The 24,323-nt window shown below is 36.4% G+C and overlaps 1 protein-coding gene across 4 annotated transcripts in view; it reads right to left on the reverse strand.

The window, feature by feature from the left end:
- ERC2 (ELKS/RAB6-interacting/CAST family member 2) overlaps positions 1-24,323 on the reverse strand; it is a 531,140-nt gene that overhangs the window by 410,728 nt on the left and 96,089 nt on the right. The gene's annotated exons all lie outside the window — the stretch shown is intronic.

A 24,323-nucleotide genomic window follows, 5' to 3' on the forward strand; every position in this document is an offset into this window, starting at 1 on the left:
TTTTTATGCATCTTAATCCACAGGTAAAAGAAAAATAGATTGCATTTAGTTAAGACATACAATTAACAGAATTCATGTCTACTGGTCTTTATAAAAAAAGAGGATAAAGATGGCAGCACTCGGTCTCTTGTAAAACACAATTGTATCTCAGTATCGGATCTCTCAATAAAAAACTCACTTATCTACACAGAACAATGTAAAGCTGTAATGAAACATCATCATTTAAGAATTTGATTATGCTTATACCCATCACACAAACTATCTGAGCAGTTTAATAGGAAACACCACCAAAACAGGACAGATACAGTCCTGTTTCTAGTCCTTTAGAGTCCTTCCCCTCTAAAGGACAGGACTGCCATGGTAGACGTCTTTCTCTCCCTGTTCTTTCTACCCCCACGCTCCACATACACATTTTAACTAACTTTATAACCATGAAAAATACATTCATGCCTGGTAGGCTGAGAAGCTAGGTTCATTCACCACAAAGACATTAGCTGACTCCAGAACCCGAGCTATTGTGTCTTCCAAATTATGCCTCTCCTAGCTCATCCTCATAAACTGGGGGGGAATGACCATCAAAAAAAACATAGCACTGTGGGTTCTAATTATCTTTATTCCTATCTCTCAAATACACTTTTCTTGAGTGAAGCAAACAATACACAACTTGACAATCAATTGATAGACTAACAATGAAAAATATAATCAACTATGATTGTGCACATTTATTATCCTGCCCCACCTCAGCCTATCCTAGCACATTTCTGGGTCTCACCCACCTAATAACCCACAAGCTTAAAAGTCATAATTTTTTTGCATCACAAACTATCAATCAGTTTCTTGTTCCATTTAGCAACAAGCATATTGCTTATCCATGACTTTGAGGAACAATCACTCTCTAAAGACTATAGTAGGAGTGATTTGGGGCATGATGTTAAATTAAAATCTACTGATAATAAACATCTTTATAAAAGACATGCAAAAAATTGTGTGGCCTAATATATTAAAAAATGAAAGAAGTTAGTCATGTGTGCTCCATTTAACTGAACATAGATTACTTAACTTGAAATGTAGTATGACAGGACATAATATCAAGACACCCATCCCAAAATTGTCAGGTTTGGCATGCATTTTTGGTTAAAATAAAAGAAGCTGTTCATAGGTAACAGAACATTTTATGTATACAGAAATAGATCAATACTTATGATCTGCAGGATTACAGTTAAGTAGCCAAGTTACAGTCAAATAGCTGGTAAATTAAGACCATTTAGATCACACAAGTTTGATCTCATTTTTCAGACTCCTCTGTTCATGATCTTAGCCCACAAACGTCTGGGGGCACGGGCAGTTTTTCATTCCCTGTTCGTGCCATAGCTAACAACGATACCTTAGTCAATGACTGAAGCTCTTGGGAACCCTGGCAATATAAAGAAGAAGAAAGGGTTGGATATGCTCTGTCTTGCCTACTCTATTTTGCCCACTCTGCTGCTTCCATAGAAGGGATGCACAAAAACATAATGGTTAGATAAACTGTTAAATTAGATTCTGACCTGAAATAGTCTACTGATATCTTGATAAACCACAGCACTGCCTGCAAGTGTCAGATTAGGTGCACGTGTTTGAATGCATACCTGAAGTTAAGTAGGTCTGCATGCTTTTTTATTGCATTAAATATATTGCAGGTATATCTATGTATATTTAAACTACCTCTAACATACGACAACAGTGAATTTCTAATTTTGCACTGGGCATTTATGAAAAAGTATATCTGAATGGTCCTTTGTCCTTGTTGTTTTTTTATTTACAACTAATTCTCCACATTATAAAAAGAAAGAAATCTTTGCTGATCACCTATACAGGGAATCTCTCAATCACCACCAGCTGTTTTGTCTCAGACAAAACAAGTACCTTCACTACACAAATGTTTTAAAAAAATAAGGGTATGTCATAGATTTGTCATATAGTTCTCCTACAAAAGTCATGGAAAAATAGTTGGCCAGTCATACCACTATCTGATCAGCAAAAATTACAGCTAATTCTAAGACCAGACTTTGCTCCCCAAGGCCACATAAACTGAGTTGGAGTATAAGCAGGATTCCACACATTACCCAGGGAGACAAACCAGAGTTTCCACCCCCTTAGCCAAAGATGAATAGACTGCCAAAGATGAGTATTCCTAGATGTCTATCATAGCATGAAGCCTTGCCTCATAATACTTTTCCTGTTTGCTTTATGAATCAATCTGATGCTGGCTGACTTAAAAGCTTTTCTTCTCTATCCCTGATGGTAAAATGAAGCAGACTTTAGGATTCTGGAGAAGATCAGAAAATGACTCCCACTTTATTATTTTGTGTGGGTTTTCTTCCAATCAGACTCAAACGTTTGGAGACTCCCACAAGGCTCAGTTCTTGAATTTTGTTGTTCTATGCACACATTTTTTCTTTTGGGGTACCTGATTCGGGGCTGTACTTTTGGGGTACTGATTCAAAGATACTACCACTGTATGTGCATGACACCTTACACTGAATGTTTTACTATCTGAAGTCATCTGGAGGGTTTCAAATTTGCCTGAACAGCTAACCAAGAGATATTCTGAACATTTCATGAAGTCCTTACAGCCTAAGGAAACCAGATTTTTATCCATTACATCATTTTTGGAACGATGTTGCTTTCTCTTTTTAATTTCTTTTAATAAAAAGCCCTGGGAGCCTAATAAAAGCCTTTAAAAAAAAAATAATCAGGGATAGTTTCTTTTAACCTGAACTGTATTGAATGGAACTCTTGATACTTATATGCATAATAAAGTACTTGTGCCATCACCTCTGCAGCCATCAAGGTCTATACTGATAATCGCTCAGAGATGTACTTTTATGAAATCACACTTTCATTATATTCCCTATATGACATCTGTATCACTGCAATTGCTAGTAGTTCTGAGTAACCACTTTGCACATACAAATTAATTATAATTCTGCATAATCAGATACCCACACCTGGGATTTCATGATGATGCTTAGTTGTCAAAATGATTAACACACTCACACAAAATTGACAACTAATCAGATCTTTTTCTTCACGTTAAATTTACTGTAATATTCTCTACTTTTAGACTGAAATGAGTCTTAAACCAAAGCTGGCCATTGCTTTCTCCTTCCACATGTTTCTGGGATATTATGGGCAGTATCCTGTGTAACTTCAGCACACAATTTTACCACTAATTTAAACATCAAAAAAATCCCAAGAGGAGGCAGTTTATATCGTATACTTCCTAAAATAATGGTGGAAGATGAGTCCTGTTCTTTTGTTCAGAAATCAATAAAAAGACCTTGCAAGGGTTTATCATCATTGACCGGTATTTAAAATCCGCACTACATAGCATAGCCTGAACCTAATACTAATTAAAACCCAAACAAAACTGCTTTTTTATCCCAGCTTTATTATAAGCCACTTCAGCACTTGGCTGCAGGAAAGCCAGGGTGCTGCAAACTGATGCTCCTTTATTCTGTTTCTGATGTATTTTACTAAGGTTCCTAAGACATCAGTGACTCCGTGTTGTTCTGATTAGATGAGATTGAGCTGAAACTCTTAAATAAAAGGCTACAACCAATGCTGTTAATGCAGTTCAAGGTTTTACCTTCTATTTGCATAAAACTGCCTAAAATAGCATGACACACAGTGCTAGAAAGAAAAGGACTTTTTCAGAAAAGTAGGCAATTTAGAGATAGTATCATGAAACTGTCAGTGAGTGCCTGCATTAACTGATAAGCTTCTACTGATTAAAGAACAGAAGGAAAATGGAATTGTAAACCAGAAGATTTTTAAAAATTAACAAAAAATTCAACATTTGTAAAAAATAAAGACATAATAGGAACAAAGACATCAGAATCAAATAACCATCAGAAGGAGGAAGATGGATGATTAAAGATGGCAGCAACTATACCTAAGGCAACATAAAAACAGGCATGAGAAACCATTGTGTCAGTAAATCTAGCTTCTTGAATTCCTAGGTAAAATGTAAAAATCTGTAAATCACAGCAGGCAACAGTATAGGAGCTGCTAGTTCTCTCAAACACCTCAAAGCAGACTGCTTCCATTCTCCTGGAAAAGAAAGCCTTGGTATTGCTTCTACGTGACCAACTTGTCTGAACTTTAAAATTTAAATCAGCAGTATATTAATATTTCAATCAATTATTTAAGTAAAAGCACAGCCACTTACCTAAAGCGTCTAAACAGTAGTGTTTCTTCAGCCAAAAATACCATTAGAAAGACTGATTAAATTCTATTTAACCAGAATACTACAAAAATGTAACATATCGGAATTAATTTATTCTTCACATATAAGCTTATCTTCTCTTTCTTGTTTTCTAACCCTTCACGTTTACCCACAGCCAAAATGGTATCATAGTAATTTAGAGGAAGGTATATTTACGAAATCCTAATCAAACTCTTTATCTTTCTGGAAACGATAAACTGACAACACTGAAAATTTCCATGTCTGGCTCCAGCGTGTTGGGAAAAAAAAAAACAAACCACAACCCTATTATTAGGAAGGATTCCAAAACTCACATGTTGGTCATCGTTTAAAAACCCACTACCACAGGTATTTGAACTCTGTGAGAACTTGTTTGAACTCTGTGAGAACTTGTTAAAGAAATTTTGTGAAATCCTAACAAATTTCATAGTTTGAAGAAACGAAAATGTAGATACAAGCCTATAAAATGAAAAATTACGGGAAACGATAAAGATTTGATAGCTATACGAGTTCTGTACTAGAGGAAGAGTTTCTTTGTAAATTAGGTGTATTTAAATTTAATTCTCACAGTTAAGCAAACTACTCAGATGCTCACCTAATTCTCTCTCCATTTAGCATTTTCAAATAAGCAGGCAAATATGAGTTTGATGAATACGGAAGAATATAGGAATAAATTGCACGAAATAGGCACCACCAACAAACTATAAAACAAAGATCACCAGTCCAGCACTGCAGACAAGTCTAGCAATAATCTCATTGGCCTCAGTATTACTCTTGAACAACGATTCTGACACCACTCCTGGCCTACATTAGAAAACTTGGGTGTGTGAAAAAGGGTAGGAGGGAGGAAGGAGGAGTTTTTACACCAGGATAAAAGCACTATATTGAATCACTAGCCAAAATATTTCTTTACAATGATGATACTTGCATTTATTCCTGAATTCATGCATAAAAGAAGGGCTTATGATACGTTTTACCAATATGCCTAAAGACAGACTCTAAGGAAAAATAATCTGAGCATTAGGAAACGGGTTTTCTTTGACGTGTATGTCAAAAACACCTTAAGCAACCATGTATGTTGTCATGCTGGAAGTGTCCTCTGGCAAGAGACCACATATAAAAAGTTTCAAGTGAAAAGGCGATTTGTGTATGGAGCTTGAAATGCATGTGGGACAATTTAGTTTCTAATTGAAAGCACATAGAATGTTTCCTGAAAGGAGCTACTGAAACCCTACTTTCACCAGAATTCTTGAAAATTTATTTCTTTTCATTGTAGAAGGAACAAAATATCCAGAGGATCATTTCTTTTTTTGCCCAATATCATTAATCTTTTTTCCTCTTACCAAAATTACTCTCTCTTTGGCATAGCAATTTTTTTTTTAAAACACTAACAAAGTTTTGTGGTCATATTTGTGGTGTCCCTCAGGGGTCTGTATTGGGACCAACACTATTTAACATCTTGACCAATGACAGACAGCGGGATCGAGTGCACCCTCAGCAAGCTTGCGGACGACACCAAGCTGAGTGGTGCAGTTGCTACGCTGGAGGGAAGGGATGCCATCCAGAGGGACCTGGACAGGCTGGAGGAGTGGAACCTCATGAAGTTCAACAAGGCCAAGTGCAAGGTCCTGCACATGGGTCAGGGAAGTCACCAGTATCGCTACAGACAAGGTGATGGATAAATGGATTGAGAGCAGCCCTACGGAGGAGGACTTGAAGATACTGGTAGATGAAAAATTAGATATAATTATTTTATAACATAATTATAAAGATTCTGTTACATGACAATGTGATAACTGTAATGTCAAAGCTCTCAGTTAACAAAATTATCTCCCCTAGATATTCAGACAAATTTCATCCCTACATTCTCAAGTAGTTCATATACGTGCAGGTAAAAGTGTCGGATTGCTGGATCAAACTAACGCACAAAATGATTGCCTAAGCACTATATTTTATACCGATAGAAGTTGAGTTTTTTAACAATGTATCACATAAGCATTAATATTCTTTTATTAGCTTTTTCCACTACATACAATTTGAGTGTGCAATACAATATTATTTTGAAATAAATAAGTGTACTTTGTATGGATGACACAGTAGTAAAAAGGATCAGTGATTAACAGAAATTCTATATAGCTGTTAGCTTATGCAGATATACGACGGAGAGGAACGTGAGAGCACTAACCTAATTCTGGAAAAGAGATGGACAATTTTTCACACAATTTGGGTGCTGGGGTTTTTTTTGGGGAGTGCGTGTTTTGTTTTGTTTTGTTTTTAAGAAAAAGCTTGTAAGCAACACTGAAACAAATATTTCCATTTTGTTAAACTATCTTTAAAAACCTTTAGATGTCTAAAGCAATCAAAATTTTTCAAAATGTTAAATGAAATGTTTGGGAAAAAATATTTGAAATAGCTTTTCTTTTCCATTGCCTTTGATCTTTCTCAAAACAAACAGTTAGAATGCAACTCTTTAAAGAAAGAATGATGTTTTTTAACCTAAAACTAAATTTTAGGCTTGCTGAAGAAATTCACCACACCACACCACCCCCCCCCAAAAAAAAAAAAAAAAAGAGAGAGAAATTATTTTGCATTGACCTTTAAAAAAAAAAATCCCATTTTTGGATCTGCCAGAAACTAAACCAAACGCACCAATTCAATGCAGATCTACTTGTCAGTTGAGACTCACCAACCAAGTCAGTCTTTCTCAGCAGGGGAGAGGCAGGGGGTAATGTCTAAACATTTGAGAATGCAGAACACTCATATCACTCCAAAAAATATTCTGCAGAAGAGCCTGAATGCATCATTACAGGAATACATTTAAATCAGAATATTGTAAAATAGAGTTGATTGTATATGAGAATATTGGAGTGAAGGAAACTCAACACCAGTGTCATCTACAAAAACTAGTTGTGATGTGCTGCTTGCTGCCTATACTGTGCGCTACCATAACTACAGAAAAGAACCATTCAAGTCACACAGTAAACAACCTGCACAAGTAGTTATTACCCAGCTGAATATTTATCATTCTATGAAGTCTGTCAAGAGTCTGTTAAACTGAAGTTCACACATCAGCTCACAAGAATTAAAAAATTTAAACAAAAAAAAGAAAAAAAAAGGAAGAAAATCCACTTAGCGCCTGCTCTGATTCTTCTTCCATTGCCTGGGAAACAAAGTGTTGCTTGGTAACTTGAATCCATCTGTTCAAGTTTCCTCTTTCAGCCTTCCCTTTTTATCAGCACAGAAAACCAGCCCTGAACTGAAAATACGATCAGAAAAAAAAAAAATTCTCACTGCATAAAAGATGCTACAGATCCTTATCTCCATTAAAATTATGACAGTTAAAAGTATCTGATATTGTCCCTTCAAAACAATGCCATTTCCCTTCTCAGATTTTTTTTTTTTTTAAAGGCAAAAAAAATTCTTTGTTTTCTTCCTTTTTCTTACCTCAGGGCGATATGAGCAGCAAGACACCACTTCCTTACACAGTTTAGAGACTGCATCTTCTGTGTAATTATATGCTGAATATCTACAGCCCAAGGGCTAAGGCACAGATTACAAACTACTTTGCTGTGCATCAGTACTTATAATAAATACTGAATGCATAGGTATCATAAATATCTAAAGGCTTAGTTTTCTCTAAAGATGTAAATCAAAAGAATTTCCACTGAAATTACTGGTATTATCTGTTGTGATTAAAATCAGGCCCTAAAGGAGGATTTTCAGGACTTTGGGAATTCATGTGATGATGTAAACAGGGTAAGACTGGAAAACAGACAAATGGAGAAAAACGATGTGATGATGTAGGATACCAAACTCTGTACAGAACACATTACCACATGTATTAAAAAAAAAAATCCCACCACTTTACAAACAGAAGTGGTAGCAATGACAAACCAGAGTTATCTAATGCTTTCCATGTTTTACATCTTTGGGCACTAAACTTACCTTCGTATAAATATGGGGTTTGTTTTGGTTTTGTAACTTTTGGAGCCAGATTTGCCCCAGAAGGGCTGAAGACAACAAGGTATAGTTTCAACAAATAAAAGGGCTTTAATATACTGAGGAAAAAAGTCTACATGCTATATATTATCTGATTTCTACATCTATATTTTCAAACTCAAAATCTTGGAATTACTGCTATTTTAAACATTTTATGTCATCTTTGTTTCAAAGTAATGGCAGAGTCAGCTCAAGGCTTCTCAGACACACACTTGTTTCAGGAGATCTTTAGGTAGAAGTAAGGAATTGAGACAGAGTAACAGGCAAGAGCAGAGGTTTAATGCTGCCTTCTGCTATTCCCCAGGCCACCCTTCTTCAGACGATCGCATTTTCTCTTTTACGTGGAGCACAGGACAATGTGATGCCCACGTCCAGCCTGGAGGTACTGCAGGGACCTCGGTTCACACCCTCGAAGCAGCAGCTTTCTCTTCCTTACCATTTCTCCTTTCTCTTGAGAAGTCTCATTCACCTTCCTGTTCCTCTCATGCTTCGGGGAGCAAAATGGAGCTGAACGAGCAAAGGAAACACTCCTTTTAGAGTGTCAAGGAGGGGCTGAGGCAGGAATCTTTTTCACAGGAAGGGAGCCACTCGACATTCCCAGCCCTTCCCTACACCGCTGAGGAGACTGGAAGGCTTTCTAGTTTAGAGCAGATGATTCACAGTTTCACAGCATAGACAAGGGCAGGCAGATTACCAGCAAGGCAACTGCCCGCTCTGCCCATGACTTGAACAAGCTAGAGAGAATAGACTGAGTTCAGTTAGGCTTAATAATTCATGATTCACCGTGGGGTCCCAACACGGATACACCTAAATGTACCCATTACCTTTTTTCCTCTTCATACCTTAGTAACATTTTCATTTTTAACAATCTTTATCTGCTTTCACATACTCTAGTACAGGAACACACATCAGCAGACACTGCATCCCTAGCCCAGTTTGAGCCACCTACTATCGCTTGTACATTGCAATTAGAACTTAACTGACCCAGTATAAGGCAAATATGGTATGTATAGACAGGATGCCATCAACCCTTCTGGGCTCTGGTTCAGGCACTTCCTAAAAAGTCCTGGATATCTTCTGCAGTACATAAACTGAAATTTTAAATGGAGTTCTGTGGTTTAATTAAACCCTTCTGTCCATTAAAACTATATCTCTTCTTACAACCACCTTAAAAAAAAAAAATTTGGGAGCACAATTTGCAAAAGCTAGTATGTTTTATTACTCTTGCTACTGCAATGTTTTGTGCCTAAACATCCAGCTTCCTAATATGCAAAGTATGTGGCTACAAAGTAAAGAATTGCAACAATGCAGTTTACTAATGTGCAATTAGGTTTAACAGATTCAGACCAGAAATAAATTGATTGGTTTGAAAGTAGACTTTTCAAGCACAGTATAGCCTTAAATAGAGTAAAATGTAAATGATTCTGCTGTGAAAGATCATATCATGAAGATGTCAAAATGACTGCAAGAACAGCACCACCATTTAAGTACAACGAACTTCAAGCCAAAAGATTATTAGAGCACAGTGACATAATGCTTTGTTGAATAACTTTTTCAAAATAGCGTCTGTGGAAATCAGAAGAGTATGATAAACTTAGTTGTCGACCCTTCTTATAATGTAAATGCAAACTAGTGGAAAAAAGTAACAATTACACATGCACACCAGAAAAGTCCTCATCGTTTCTGCAGCAATTGTAACTCAGCCCCCTACACCAACTTCCGGCATTTTGTGGCTCTGTATGGAGAAGGATGGCATACACAAAGATATTTTCATATCACAAAAAGCATGCTATAAATGTGTAGCTGCAAACAGGATAACAGTCATTTTCTATCAGGTCATCCAAAGGTCAGGTTTAACTTCCTTCCAAGGTATGCTCCAGCAACTGTTTCTACTAAAAGCTTCATAACCTAATTAAAAAAACCAAAGCAAACCACTACAATTTATAAAAACAGTTGAAAAGACATGAAGAAATGAAGATGGCTTGTCAAATACAACAAACTTTCAGAAAGCTAAAAGATTACTACCTATATCTTATTAAATGGTCTGTTCCTTACAGATTTGTTTCTGCTCATCCGTTGACTGCATATGCATATTCATGAGATCTCTGTCCCACAGACGAACTGAAGAATATGTAAAAAGCAGATGGGTTATAGCCATTAAAAGTCTCAACTTAGACTTTTTGACTTCGGACTTCCAGTCCAGTTCAATAAGATCTATCTATAAATCAAGACAAAAATGCTTTCTGAATATCAAGTCATCGTGTAACATTGACTAGATCCAGCTACAACACGATTTAGTAATCTGAAATTTTTTTCTGCACTGTTTACTATGCACCGATAGTACATACCTTTCCCCTTGCAAGATTTTATTGAATAGCATTATTGAATAGACACCTACATGGACCTTTATACACCTGAGTAAGTTTCACACCATCTTAAGCATAGACATCAGTATCAGAATACCAGTTATTATTCTGCAAAATGAGTATTTTTAGTCATCGAAAGTGGTAATCTTCCCACTGTATGTAGGAAACGAGAACAATTTATTCAGCCCACAGCCTCTTCCTTTCTGCCTACTGGACAGTTATGCCAGCCTCCACACTGCTACCATTTTCCTGAAAAACTTGCAGCCCATCAGCAATCATACGACCAAATGCACATCTATTTCATCAGTAAAAATACAGACACATAAGCAGGTACATCTTGTCACTAAGCCATGCCAACAGCATTTGATCATGCATTATTAGATCCACTTCTCCTTTTATGGTGTGAAGGTAGGTCAGAAGACACATTCAGTGTTTCAGATGGAGCTACATCATCTGCCCAGTCTAACTATTGCGCAGCCCTCTAAGTCCCACTCAGGAACGGTTTCTTTATCAGACAGTGAAAGTCAACTTACAGATAGCCCATTAGGGACTCCTTATATGCCAGCAATAATCAGGGCCCACAGTTTTTACAATCCAAAGTGCTGCCTCCTCCTGAGATCAGGAAAGCCCACGCAGTGCTTGTCTTCAGCTTAATAGCGTCTGAGCAGCAGAGTGGATACCCTGCGCTGCTTCCCAGCAGAGTCAGGGAAGTCTGGCGCCCTGGGAGGCTAAGCTGTGCCACACTCATCACCCTGCACGTCTATCTGGTTTGTTCCATTTCTTGCTCTCACCCATGGCTACAGAGAACAGCAGGAACCCCCCTAAAGGTCTCTGTGACATTGAAAAGGACGCCTTAGATGGTTTTCCCTTATCACAAAACTGAGATTCATTCTGAACTGAGAAAGTAAGCAAGTCATTTTAGGATTACTGTCCAGTATCAAATCTAACTTAACCACAGACTCACAGTATTAATAGTGATATATACCTTTACATGATAGCTGATTCAGGTTATTTACTTACACAAGTTGGATGAACATTTCTACCTCATTTACTTATGAAAATATTTCTGAGCTGGAGCAACTATTTTTATGCCATTTTGATTCAATTAGCACAGGTCATTTTACTAGTAATTCCCATGATAGGTAAATGTTAATCATCTCATTAGTGAACAGAGATTTGTAGAATAGAAACAGAATTCTCAACATACTAAAAGAATCACGTTAAAGTTGTCTCAGTCAACAAGCTGTTTCTCCAACACGTTTGTCTTAAACTAAACATATGCTGTGTAGGAAAACTACTGGTTAAAATTCCCCTCCAGAACACTTTTTACCCCCCACAAAAGAGCCAAGCGCATAAAATACCTTTGATGTAAATGAGAAAGGATATACAATACATGCTACTATAAGCAAAATGGCCAATAAAATTGTTGATCTTATTTCTACATTCTAACTACATGTCAAAGACTGTATTTATACGACTGTGAAACTACCTTCAGATTGACAAACAAATTTGCAAGAGCACAGGTTGGCAGAAGAACCTACAGTGTTACTGTGGAGATTTGCAACTGTACAGTTCGACTTAAAAAGAGCAATTAACTTTGGAAAACACAATCTGTTGCTGAGAATCCCTAGCCACAACAAGAACAGCAAATCTGAAAAATTCCTTATCTCTATCTAATTACCACATACTAAATGCATTAACACTTTGGAGTCTATATTGTTGATAAAGTTGGCATAATAAAACTTTATAGATAAGCATATACCAAGTGAATTCCTTCTATAATATTCTATGACCTAAAATTCAGAATAGAAAACAGAGCAAGCCTTAGTCTGTGTGCCGACACACAGACTATAATATGTATGATAATGAAGGAGAACCACCCTTTTTCTTTCCTTTTATTTACAAATTAGTTTCAAAATATAATACATCTCACTGACATATTAATAATGTATTTGTAGAGCTCTCTGAAATAGCTGAGCAAAAGGTGCTAAACAAGTAAGAACTACAACACAGATGGAGTAAAATTTCACTCAACATTTGCTTTACATTACTTGTTGCCAATTCTCCACTATACAGACACTATATTTTAGGGGATGAAATAATTTTATTTCATCATTTAGTCTTAAGCCCAGTTTTTAGAACATAAACATTAACATTATAACTTCATTGATTATCATGTTAACAGAAAATTTCTATGTTCTGAGGCTGCAATAGGATATCTCCTCTTGCTTGAATATATTTACACTTTATCCATCCTTCAATCCATCCATTTTTCTTCTGATGGTTCTCTTAGGTGTTAAGCATCTGTTAATGCTGACACTTCTCAGGGATTCTGTAACTCACAGTGACTATTCTTTTATTTTTCATACTACCTTCACGCTACAGAGCAAACATTGCAACCTGATTTAGTCAGTTCTCTCAGGTTCATTTCTTACAACTCTTCATCTTAATGCTGCCAGAGATGTCGCATTTCACATTTATTTCATACCTATTACTTAAGTTTTTATGGGCTTCGACAAAGTCAGTCCTAACAATCCTTTCAAACGTGGTAGTTTGCTTTCTATGCCTTCCCAAACCTCCCTATGGGGAATTTGGTCTGCGCGTTCTGTAAATCACTAGGGAGCCTGAATCTTATATTTCTATCACTGGTTTAAGTGCATGCTACTAATTTACCATGCCAAATCTTCAGTCTAGGTATAAATGCCATTCGTATATGTTCTACATTTTTAATTAGCTACTTACCATGCACTTAGAAGCTCTCAGTGAATACAAAATGTACAATACTGTCACTAAATGACAAAAAAAAAAAAAAAAAAAAAAAATCTAGTAACTTACCTAGCAACTCTACGAATTGATAGATTTTTCTTATTTAAATATAGCAGCAGACTCTTAACAACTATTACCCAAGCTCTGCTTGGCACAAGATAATTCAAAACAAAGAGTTATAAATAGTTCAAGGGTTAAAAACCGTAAGATGTAGGCTAACTGTACAAAGAAGAGAGAAACCGTGTAGAGTAAGAAGTGAAACCTAGACAGTATAAAAAGTTACCTGGTGGAAACTTGCCAACTACATAACTCTGTTGACATATTACAGAAACAATTTATTTCGTAGTTTACTTACTCCATTGCTTCTTGGTTAAATACTATCTAGTTATTTACAGCTCTCTATGGACTCTCCCAGTAGAGTCTAGAAGATTTTCTAGGCCCCCATGTCTTACCACATAACCTCCATTTCCAAAATCACTTCTTCACATATCCTGCCAATTGATGGACTTATCCCACAAACGTCAAAAACTCTTGGCATCAACTCCTACCTAACAGAAATCTCTTCAGTAACAGGTCCGTAGTCAGTACCTCAGCATGCTAAAAGCTCCCTTTACATACATTATTCATTTTCTATTTGGATATCGGTGTGTGTCATTATTCAGAAGACTGAATTTCAAGGCTGAATTTCAGCGGTCAGTAGGTCTCTATGAACCAATGGTTTGACTCTTTCCTTATTTACATCAGCGTAAGTCAAATGTAATACTAATCAATGATATCACTCTGCAGCAAAGTCATTGCACATGAAATCCTGTGCAAGTCTGTTAAGCATAGCAGAACAGAAAAAGATACTATGAGGTATCTTAACATTAGCTTCACTATATTTGGAGGGAATAAAAAGGAAATGGATATAATCTTTTCATTTAGTAGCAAACATACCAACAATAAAACATCTTTATAAGTTAGATCTCCTCTGTGTACTTGTCTTTTTCAGTATTCAACTCCTTCATACCATATCTCTGTAAGCATGGCTTTGGAAGTGTACCTTTTTATGACAAACTTAACACCAAAGTTTCTTTGCATTTGTAATAAAAACATACTTAAAAATAACTATGTTTTATATACTTTTATTGTAAGCTCTTCATCTTATTGCAATTTTGGATGATAGCATTTTCTTTAGAACAGTTTACAACATAGGGAAATATTGCTAAAGAAAAAGAAAAGAGTGCAACGTGATCCTTTTTGTGCAGACTTCTTCTGATCCTCCTATTGTCCACGTTTTCTAGGAGGAAAACGGTGGTACACTGGATGATCTCATCACAGGGGTGATCTAAGAGAAAGAATGGTAGAATGGTGCTTTAATTATTTTTACAAAGCAATTAGGTAAAACGATTGCGATTCTGTACTTTGCTTCATTAATATATATCATGCAGCATTCTAAGACACAGCTACTATATAGTCCTCGTATCAAATGGGAAGAATTACGAGCCAAGAAACTGCATCATTACCTGCCTCAATTTAGTCTTTCAAGCTGGGATCATCAGTTTCTTTTTCTGACCCTTCTCTTATGCAATGCATTTCCTACCAGATGATAAGTATCTGCAAGACAGGAAAAGGAAAAAAGAACCCTAAATTGATTTGCAGCTCATATCATCATCCAACCCCTTAAAAAAAAAAAAAAAAGATAAACAGAGAAATTGAAATATAATGATAAAGTAAATTTAATGGAAAAATTAGAAAAAAATTATTCCAAGATACATGCAAAAATTGTTAGTTCTGCGATCACAAACATAAATAGGAGTGTGACTGAGAAATAATTCATTCACTATAGCAAACTTACCACAGAAAGGCTTGTAGGACTTCTGTGGTGCAGTCATGACCAGTACCCTGTGTTCATCGGAAGAAGTGGGCCACCCTGAAGGCCCCCTTTTAGTTCTTCTGCTACACCCCGATGTTCTCCCCATCTGCAGATGTATGCATACAGAACAATCCCTACATACAGAATAAGTACCAATTTATGGGGTTCTTCTTAATTATCAGTGACTGTTTCACAAAATGAGAAATGATCAAGTTAACGAGGTTACTTTTGCTAAGAAAACAGAACTGAATGTGGTTCAAAATTTCACTTAACATGTTGGTTCCCTTTCCTATCTAAAGGAAGGAGTCCTGAATCTCAATATCTTTATCTCTTTTATTTTTTGAGCGATATCAATGCTACAAAATTTCTTTTACAACGGAATAGCTTTCAAAATCAGTTCTTGCAAATTCTCTGATAGTTAACAATTAGTTTGTAATGATTTAGTCACAAAAACAATACTTTGCCTCTGAATTTCTTGGGAGTTTAAGTGCTTTAAAAAAAAAAAAATTACAATTTATCTGAATGATTTTAATCTTAAATTACTCAACACTCTCCAGCCTTACTCGTGATGTAGGTTTTCCTGATACTTAGTTATATATGTTTCCAATACTTGCACACAAAACGTTCTAGGCACACTGTTTAAGCAAGCATCGGCATGGTTATGCTCAGTTACCAACATCTAAATATAGATGTTTATAACCATATTTGGTTGTGAATCGTTATTTACCTTTACTCATCTAAATTTTAGAAGTTTATCTACAGATACTAGCTGAAAAAAAATCAGGCTCTATACTTCTAATATTAGATTAGCTCTATAAGGTCAACAAATACAGGTCTAGGTGACAGCAGACCAGAACTTTCAAGCTTGAGTGAGAAGAGACACTGCTCTAGTGTAAGGACTAAACAACAGAGGAAGAACAACTCATACATGGCAGCAATAAATGGAAAGAGTAGACAAATTATTTTCCAGATAACACAACTTATACAAATAACCTCACAGGCTTCCCTTACTATTCAAAGCCCTGTGACCCCTCAGAATCACAGAAATTCAAATCTGAACCAAATGATCTGAATATTCTCATGGCTGGAAAGTGGGATATTTATAAAGTAAGACTTTCTGAGGCTTACTTGTAATTTGTAAATATAGGTACTTGGAACCAAAACATTTACATGAAAACCTCCTGGCAACAGCAGAAGGTACTGCAGGTGCCTATTGCTTCCTTTCCGCACACGTTCAGCAGTGCCTCTAATACCGTCAGCACTAAAATACAAAGTGTCTTCCTCAAAATTAAGATCTATCTGCATTAAAGAATGTTCTTTGTCTTCCTCTTGGAACTCAGTTTAATAAGGACATTGAGAGCATATGCTGCCTGCTCCTTCCATTCTTGAGCAACTGAAGACACATACTGTTTACCTCCACTAAGACTGAAAATCATGTTTCTCTGCTGAAAGCACCGTAGAGTGATGGATAGCATCCTGCACCTCTTCTGTTGAAAGCTCTTCTTTAAGCAGAAAAAAGTCCAGATTCACTGGAGCACACAGAAGATGTGCAAGTCTCTACAGCTAGGAAGGTGACTCCATTTCAGCCCTTGCTCCGAGGCTGTTTAATAGATCGTCATCGCTGCCAATAACCCTCTCCTGTATTTTAGAAGAAAATGCAAATGCTGTTCGCTCTTGGAAGCTTGCATGTACCTGCCTTCCAGAGAGCCATCAAAATTATGAACTGGACAATGACCCAGGCCTGGATAAAAGGCAGTCATTTTAATTTTAAACTTCACTGAAAAAAGTGCCTTGCTACATAAATATTACTCTTTCTCATTTTCTTAGGGTCTGAATTTATTTCATCATTAGGAAAACACTAGTGCACACACAACAAAAAATCCTATTAGATTATTGCTAATTCAACCTTCAAATATGCCTCTGGGAAACACGACATTCTGTCAAGCTGCTGGAAAGCTAGTGAGTTTTCACTCCAGTAATTCTGGAAAATCCTGAGCTGCTATGTAACAAGCATTTACCATTTTAGTAGAGCTTTGAGGACTAAAAATCTAGTGGTATACTGAGCTATCACAAAGACAACTCTCCCTTCTGTTTTTGCAGATGGTAGGAGATTTGCACGTTATCTGAGCATAACTGCTGTACCGTCACATGAATACATATAAAGCTCACTGGGCTCCAAAGGTCCAGGCCCTGAACATACCTTGTGGTGTCTTTATTTTCTAAAATTAATTTCTCAAATTTTACTCAGTGTCCTGCAAGACTAACCATAAAGAAGTTAAAGATCATATCCTATTCAGTTCCAAATATCCTGAAATACCAGCACAGCCTATTCAAAGCAGCCAAGGAAGATCTGGAACCAGTACATCCCTCTTCTACTTCTCAGACCACTGCACTGGTAATGTTACATGAAAACAAAGAGTCTTGAACATTCTAAATTATGAAATTAAATTTTTTCAAGACTTTAAGTAAAATTGTAACAAGAACAGCATCATTCAAAGGGTTTTCCTTCCTCGGAAAGCACTGCTGCATTTTTAATGCAAGTAATTTCCAACAGAAAACATTTAACAGAAAGCAGTCTGGGCAGTGCTCAGATTACAAGTGAATGCATTCTATACTTTAGCTTTTGCATTACCGTAACACTACATTATCTCATCTAATTAGATTTTTCCAAAACCTCTAGAAAATGAACTTTCCACATGCTCTGGATGTTTGTTTATTGACTGACCATGGTGTGCATGAACTAAACATTCTGTTGCACTAATAGGAATTATGAAAGAGCAACACTACAGCCTAATGGACTACAGAAATAGTTCTGCAAAACCATCACATTATCTCTAGCACAATATGTGTCTTTAACACACTAAAGACTAACTTTTATAGTTTTGATCTTTATATTTCTCTCCCAAAAATAAAATAATAAACAGCTCCTATGTTAATAAACAGGCCCTTAAAAGTTTTGTGACATTGTGATTTAATCAAAGTGTAAATTACCACTACATTTTGGATTTTATTCTGAAAAGTCACATATTTATACTTCCCTATTTATGTGGCCGTTTTAGAAGAACACCTTTCCCAGATTCCTAACTAATCATGTTTTGATTTCACAGACCTGACTTAACAGCATTCTTACTTATGAGCCGTTAGGTATGTGTCTCACCATACAAAGCGTGAGATGCCCCAGTCACTGGATGACTGGGGTTTTTTACCCCAATAGATTACCTGAGACTTCCAGTGACTTAGTCTGCAATTCCAAACACTTAGCATTTACGGAATTCTTAGGACCAGAAGGATGATAACCCAGAAAAATCAGAAACACATAAACGGACATTTGCAAAAGCTCTGCCTGAAGCAACCGGGCCAGCAATAAGGAGAAACACAGTAGCAGAGACAGCCAGAAACATCTTATCTCAAGTCACAAATAACCCCTTCAATCTATCTTACCACTATTTCTTTTCTTATCCCGCTTCATTCAATACACAATCTTCCAGTTTGTAGAGCAAATGACACACAAGTTCTGCCAAAAAACCCACTGACTGAGTACCTCACCCCGGTACAGAACAACTGAGCGCTGCCTATTTTTCACATGAAGCGTTTTGTCTTGTGGAAACACAGCATATATTCTGTAAAGACCAAGACATTAGAGGTTCTACAGAAAACCAGTTTTTATGCTTTGTAATTTCTGAGTACCTGGCTGTTCTCTTATAGTATTACTTTAATAATATGGAAGAAATTTCCTCAAAATATTTAGTGGCTTAGTGTCAGGTAGTGATGCGAGGAGCAGGGAGTTGGACTCAATGAACCTTATGGGTCCCTCCCAACTTGAGATGTTCTATGATTCTCTGAAAATTTGTCTGATTAAATTACAAATATAACTGAAAATTCTTTGAAAGTATTTTAGCACAAGTTTCACTTACAGTGAGTACCTTCACTTCCAAGTTCTTGTCAAATTGTATTTCCTTCAGCATCTAGCACACTGTAAACATTTGAGTAAAAGCAACTTTTCTCTCTCTTGGAAGAAAAGAGCAGAGACCAAAAAAAAAAAAAAAAAAAAAAAAGCATCCCACTGGCTTTTAAAGAGTACCTTCTGATTGTCCCCATCCTGAGCTCTTACTTCTACACCTATTGCCAGGAATTCAGCACACAGAATCAGACTGGATGCAATCCAGCATAAATTCCCCAAAATATCCTCAGTACCAACTATTTCGCTCTCCAAAGACATTCTTGTTGTGCTTCCCTATTATGCTAATGTCAACACAGTCCAAGAGTCAGTGAAGAGCTTGTATTTTTCACATGCCGCTCTCCAAGCTGCGGTACAAGACTTTTCTCAGTCAATTTCAGATATTTTTGCCTTACCTCTATTTCTCTCCTTTTTCTCATTATTAAGCAACACGACATGAACAGATGGTCCACCAAAAAAATATCATAGCCTGCACTGTTACAGCCCATGTGTTACAAAAATAGAGTTTAAAACCATCCTCTACTTCAGTGCTATTTTATCATAACACTTAAAACATGCTGGACAGACTTTCCTCCATTAAAAAGTCACAGAATTATATGCTCATTAAAAAAAAAACCCAAAAAACAAACACCAAAAAAACCCCCACAATAATTAGACTTGATTTCTCAGTGCATTAAATTAGACAAGATTAACAGATTCATGTATAAACACACTAATTTTTTGCTTGCCTGTTATGGTATAATGTCATCTAAAACAGCTTTTGAAGGGTGTTTTCAAGACAAAACAATATATTGCTTCCAGTTATCACCTATAGCGTTGGCAATTATGAAAAACCAATGACTCCTCATTATTTTCACTCCTTCCCCAAGGTCAATCATTAACTCAGTTTCTTTTCAAGAGATTCCAGGCCAGTCCCTGAAAATCCCAAAGAGCTTTGTTCTTTCCAGGTCTATTTCCTCCTTTTTTATCTTGCTGTTTTCCAGGTTAGGTGAGATTCTGCCTCTGAGTGGGACAAGATCTAAGAATCTTATATCCTTCAGGAACTTGCTAGCAAAGAGAAATACAAAATGTCTCATACTTAATATTTTACATTGTTAATAATAATTTGCAATTCTGTCATCACAGTGAAACAATCCCATTACAGATTACTTTGTTCGGGTACCAGAGTGCATAAATCCATTCTTTTAATACCACTGATTTAATACAGCTGAGAACATAATGAAAACTTTTGAAGATATTTCCTTTTCCCAGCAAGGTTTTGATAGATTATTCACTCAAGAAAGCGTTAGAAAAAATACTTTCTTATGTATATGTCCACAGCTTCAGGGCATTCTACAAGAGAATATGCACAGTTTCAACATGCTATATATGTGTATTGTCTATCCTTCACGGCAAGTGTCAATTTTTGAATTTATTTTTATTTTACACCAAGAATCAAGATGTGCAGTGCTTCAAATCTTGAAGGGTAGAAGCAACAATTCAGACATCTAGAGCTCTGAAGACACGCAAAAGGCAAAATTAGTGCAAAATATAGACAGTCTATCTTTGATTCTATTTCTGAATAAAAAATAGGTAACCTATAGAGAAAGAAAACCTCTAGATTCCTACATTAAAAAAAAAAAAAACACAAAAACCCCCTTCTTTCTGCCATTCATATAAATTTTACTGTGTCACTAAAGAAAAATTACTCTTGCACTTGTAAACAAACATGGAAAAGCACATGACAGAAGCGTGGGTATTATTATTTTCTCAGAATTATTAGAAAGAACCTTTACAAATGGAGTAAATCAGAGTTTGAATTTACATTGCAGAAAAAAAACTACGTATTTGTCTAAAATATATTTAAAAGAACATTTGGCTGTCTTCATCTTTTTCATATGGCATTTCACATAGTATTCCTATTGTGCAAAAGAACTAATACAAATCATCACCCAAAACATTTTTACAGATCCACTAATACCACAAATATCACATTATATAAAATGCTACATATGGTATATTATTTACATTTAATTTTTAAAAACATTAGTTAGTATCTGATAACAACTCCTATTCAAGTTGCAAAGCTACTGTGCCGGACTGCATACTTAACCCTAAGTGTGAAGAATATCTTACTATCCAGAAAATATTTTTGTATCAGAAAATCCTCTGACAAAAAGAATACCAATATTTTAGCCGTAATTGCATTTACTTCAATAGTGGATGTTCCATGTAAAATAAACCTGATCTTTTATTTTTCAGTTTGGCTAAACCACAACAACTGGTTAACTGAAAGGCAAGCATGTTCATTCTGTACGCTGCTGTGCAGATATTCTACCAATAATATTTTTTCCTACTATTCTAAAAATACCTAAATTGCAAAGCACCTCAGAACTATTACACCAACTTGAAAATCTGATTACTAATTGTCATAAAATTTAAGCAGTTACACATACTAACAGAATAGCACTTCACAGATAAAAATCTACTCATATCCTACTGTAGAGGAGAAATGTGCGGGAACCCTAATGCTGCCTTAAACCGCACTACTTCAGACCCACACAAATCTACTTCTGACAAGGATCAAGTTAATATAGATACCTATGCACAAGTTCTTATTGGTGGGTCTGAAACTAAATGTAAATGAACATAAAATGAAAATATCCAGACCTCTATGTCTATGTTCCATATAGCAGGGGATGCATACAATAACTGCAACAAGTGTATTACCAGACTTCCCACTGCACTTCAGAATGACATTTCTGAAGCTTGAATCAAGATTCTTCTATGGATGAAGTCTATGAAATAAGCCAAAAACATCAAGGGCTGCACAAAAAGCAGTCGTCTTACATTAGAAAAGGTTTATTTAACAGAAACTTGAGAAATGACTTATCTCTGTCAGTATTTAAAATGGTTAGTGAAAATGTTTCTCATAGCCTAATATCTGTCCCAGTCTTTATCCTATTAGTTATTGCTCGGCTTCAGCCTAAGGGTAACAGAAACCTTTGCAATTGTGAGGTGTCCAGAAAAACAAACATTATGCAAAGTATCATACACAACAAATACACGAAGTTAATATGTAGCAGATTTTGCATTTAATTTGATGGCGTTTATTTAGAACTACAGTGACAGAAAAATGAATGTACAGAAATACTAAGTGACAGTTGAAAAAGGAAGCTTATATTTTTATGAGCTGCACACTGATACAGAAACAAATTTTCTTTGCTGGAAGATGGGAATTGTCAACCCCAAAAATATCTGGGTGCATTTCTGAAACTTAAGGTAGAACTTTTCAGGTCTCGTGGAAAGAAAGAAAAGAACAAGGAATTATTAATAGCCTTATCACCAGGAAATTCACTTGGAAAAGAGATTCAAGCCCCTGTTCTGTACTTGACACTGATTTTGTTGGCACTGTTTGTATTGGTATAAATAGTCATGTGGACATCATTCGCAAGTAATTGTTTTTTGGATTGGAGGCTGGGAAATAACGCTGTGAAGTCGAGCTGCGTAGCCAGATAGGTGTGACAGCCAGACAGACGCGCAAGGTTACTCATGTGCTTTATACACCTGCAACAGAGTTACAACAGCTGCACATGGCTCCTAGCTACACTCACAGTATAAAAGAGGCAAGAACAAGGCATGACCTAGTGCCATTCTTTCTATGCTCTGAGTATACATGAGAGTGGAAGTGACGGGGGGAAGCAGGAGGGAGAATACATAAGGGGTCAAAGCATCTCAAAGAAATCCAGAGGACAGACAAGCTGGTAAACGTTCCTTTTCTCAGTTGCTTGTCCTTGCAAGTGTTTCCCTGTAAGTGAATCCCAAACAGCACGTAACTTTTGGAAAGAAAAGTTCTGAATGTGCTCAGAGCCAGATAATTCATAGCAAAGCTTTATTCAGAGAGACAGTCAAATTTTTTATTCTCTCAACAGGACTAACATTTTAGGGAAGAAGGGCTTCAACCTTCAAATGACAAGGCTCTTCTGATATCTAAAAGTGCCATATAATTTCTTCATGACTTGAATGTGTCTCAGAAAGACTACAGGTTAGCATATAACCTGATTAAATGTGGAATTCTGAAACTGTCTTGGGCAAAAGTTTTGAGTATGGCTTCATCAAGATCATCTCATGATGAAATACAGTAGAGTACCAAAGTGGGACAAAAAGAGTCTTACAGAAAAGTCTCAATCATTTCACCCTGATACTGGCTGATACTGTTACTGCTCAAGTAATTCCGCTTTCGAAGTGAAATGGAAAAGGGACGGGAGACAAAGGACTTCAATACATTAGAGCTGGAATATTAAACTCAGATCGGCAAAAGGAGGGAAGAGCGTTCTTGTGGAAAAAGAACTCTTGCAGCTCTTTCATAAATCTGGGAGTCACTGAAACCTTCACGTGCAACACTCTAGAAAGGCGCAGAAGGACTAGAAACACTAATGACTGTCAAGTTTACAATAAATAATAAGTACCTGGAGGGAATACAGTCAAATAAATTTAGCTGTCGCAGTGGCAAATGTAATTATTCAAATGATGTACAAAACTTTTTCCAATCTGACATAACAAGCTTGCTTTATAAATTCCTTCATGCTCTTATAAGTGTCTAAATTTGACTTCTCTATAGTAAATATCTATCCAAAAAGCATGCCACTAAACATGAGGAGAGAAGACAGGCGTCAAATGGGTCTCTCCTGCAGAGACAAAAATCTGATTTAAGGGATTGCTGAACATGGCCTCTACAGCCAGCTGAAGCAGCTGTGGAAATCCAAAGGACATGCCAATGCAGGAGATGCTAGCTGAACTGCTGCTTTGGCCACAATAACTGCAACCATACGAATGCAGGTATTAGTTAACCTGACCACTGACTCAGAAAACCATCCCTTAGAGGATGGTCATCCCTCTGACCAGCCACAGACCCAAGAACTCTGATATTCTTGTTTGCAGTGAATCCACAGATTGATAACCCCCACAACTGGCAAACTAAAGATATCAAGTTAGTTCTTTTGCTTCTCTTCCCTGAAGAGTTTCTGCTAAGACTGTCAGCACATTTTAAATAACTGGTAAGCATTTCGCTAATATCACAACATGATGATGTACATACCAGTTCCAAACCAGCTTGCTAGCATTTGTAATTACACAGCCTACACTTGCCCT

The sequence above is a fragment of the Nipponia nippon genome, unplaced genomic scaffold, assembly GCF_047370975.1.
Source record: "Nipponia nippon isolate SJK-2023a ecotype South Korea unplaced genomic scaffold, ASM4737097v1 scaffold_9, whole genome shotgun sequence".
In the NCBI taxonomy this organism is placed as follows: domain Eukaryota; kingdom Metazoa; phylum Chordata; class Aves; order Pelecaniformes; family Threskiornithidae; genus Nipponia; species Nipponia nippon.